This window comes from Octodon degus, unplaced genomic scaffold (genome assembly GCF_000260255.1).
Source record: "Octodon degus isolate 3935 unplaced genomic scaffold, OctDeg1.0 scaffold00048, whole genome shotgun sequence".
NCBI classification, from domain to species: domain Eukaryota; kingdom Metazoa; phylum Chordata; class Mammalia; order Rodentia; family Octodontidae; genus Octodon; species Octodon degus.
The window spans coordinates 9,342,497-9,344,917 of NW_004524624.1; the positions used below are offsets into that span (position 1 = coordinate 9,342,497).

The 2,421-nt window shown below is 48.7% G+C and overlaps 1 protein-coding gene across 2 annotated transcripts in view; it reads right to left on the minus strand.

Annotated features, from left to right (window-relative positions):
• The window catches only part of Tuft1 (tuftelin 1), a 57,552-nt gene that overhangs the window by 31,912 nt on the left and 23,219 nt on the right, over positions 1 to 2,421 (minus strand). The window lies entirely within an intron of this gene.

Consider the following 2,421-nt stretch of genomic DNA (forward strand, 5'->3'; position numbering starts at 1 on the left):
TCTAGAAAGTCTACAAGGGGGAAGGGGGTGGGGGTGGGGTAAAGCAAACAGTCTACATGGAATGGGTGGAAAATCTAAGGCTCTCTGGCACCTCACCCTCCAGAACTGGAGATGCTGTCTAGTCCACATGGCAGAGCCTTCACCCTGGAACTCCAACCCAGAGCCAAAGAGCGGACACTTGGGGCTCTCCTCTGCTTCACATGAGTAGCTGGTCTCCAGAGCTGGATTGAGTTCAGGGTCAGAAGCAGCCCTTATGAAGCTTTAAAAACAACCCAAAAATGTCCAGCAGGGTGATCCTGTCCGGGGATTCCGAAAGGCAAGATGGGAAGTGGAGCTTTCTCTAGGGAAAAAGGAGCAGCACTAATCACAAGGTAAGCTGTCTCTAACCTCATAAACATTCTTGGGGAGCGCAGCTACCTCCAAATTACAGGCAGCTTCAACACTCTGTTCAAACAAATCTCTAGCAGTGACTCACCCCTCAAAGCAGGGAGTGGGTAAACGCGTAGCTGAGGGCTTTGAGAAAGATCAACAGAGTCAAAAAGAAGCGATAGGAGATAAATAGACTGGCCCTAGGGGTTCTCATACCACAGGCTTTGTTTCCCCAGCACTCACTACCCAGGCTTCTACAGGGCCCAGCAGCCCTGGGTGTGTGTGTAGGGGTTGGGGATCAAGGGTTAGGTTGCTTCTAAAAGGAAACAGAAAAGTTGAGCTTGTCTTCGAACTGGAAAACAACATCCTTAATTTTATCTTCACTCTGTATCCTGCTTTTCCATCACCCTGTCCCTAAAACTGCCCCTTTCCCACCCTAAACATACATAGTCTCTCAAGCTGCTATAGAGGCAACTACCTCAATTTGCCCACTATGGGAAAGGGGAACAACTGCCATTCCCTTGAAATGATGGCTGCCATGAAGAAGAGGCCCCATAAAAGCAAAGAAGTGGGCCATGAGGGAACCTGAGTATCCATTCTCTCGGGGAAGACTCCCACGCCACCTGGCTCCAAGGCTTTGGGCTCTTGGTTCTGCCCGCTGCAGAACTCTCAAGGCCAGAGATGACCTCTGTTGAATATAACACAAAGAATCCCTGCCTTTCTTGTTCCTCACAGATTAGCCAACAAAACACTGTTTGCTTTTCATCGGCTACCTACCCTGAGGCATGGGCTGGACAAGGTCCAAGCAGAGGGCTGACAGGTGGCAGATGACTGGGAGGTGAAAGGAGAAGAGGGCTGAGGAGGTAGCACCTAAATGAGGCGGCCCTTCTCATTATTTGGTGCTCCACACCGAGGCCTGGCGGGAAGGGTTCATGTGCAAAAGGAGGTAGGTTTCTGAACCCTGCTCTGAAGGAGACACCCTCTCTTCAGATCACCTGCCTGGGCCCAGCCAGCTTGCTAGAACAGTAAGCTCCTTAGGGCTCCACCGCACCTCTAAAGGGCTGGCAAACTGACCCTGCCTCACCACTCTGGCCACCTCACCTTGTGAGTTTTGCTTTTGTGTCCCAGACACAAGGTAACCCTTTTCTTTCTTCATCTCCTCAGCCTCACCCTGCCTTCTGCCATATTTTCCTCCTCTTCCTGCTGTATTTCTAGCTCACCTGAACTGCCTACCCCTAGGAAACCAAAAGTATTTCACAAGCCTCCATGCTGTGACCCAGAGAGGCAGGTACCATTATTACCAGCGGCAAGAAGCTCAACCCACCCAGCCTGAGCACCCGTGTCTGGAATAGAAACCATCTGAGTGCACACTTCCCTCCACCCTGGGAAACAGCAGCCATGCTGGTAACGCCAGGGGCCTGTGTGGGTAAATTTCCTTTCTCAGACCTTCCTTTACTCCCTCTGCAAGCAAAAGGCCAGCATTCCCCAAATTCCTGGCAGGCCTGGAGACATCACTAGTTGCACTCCAGAAAGTAACAAGGCACTATAAATGGGGCAGAGGGAAGGGTGTGGGCTGAGGCTGAGGCCAGTCTCACAATGAGAAGAGACAGTCACCACACTTGAAAGGCTCCTCTGCCAGAGAGTTTGCTCTCCACCCAGTTTCACAGTCTGGAGGTGAGCACCAATGATTCCGGATCAATCCTCTTTTTAAAATGCAAATATCCTAACCCAACAATTCCACTCCCAGGTACTTCTCTTCAGGAGATACACAACATTCATCCACATAAAAACTTGTACAGAAGTTCACAGCAGCATTATTCACAATGGGTAAAAAAAGAGAAACATCTGAATTGTTCACCGACATTTATCCGCGATGGTTATATAATATGATAATATAGCCACACCATGGAATATTATTCATCAATAAAAAGAAATAAGCCCCACATTGTGGCGCAAAAAACAAAAAGGAATAATGTAAAGGAACTCTAAAAACCACATGCTACTGAGTGGGTCCGCATTTTATTTTATTTATTTTTTTTCAAAGTTTTATTG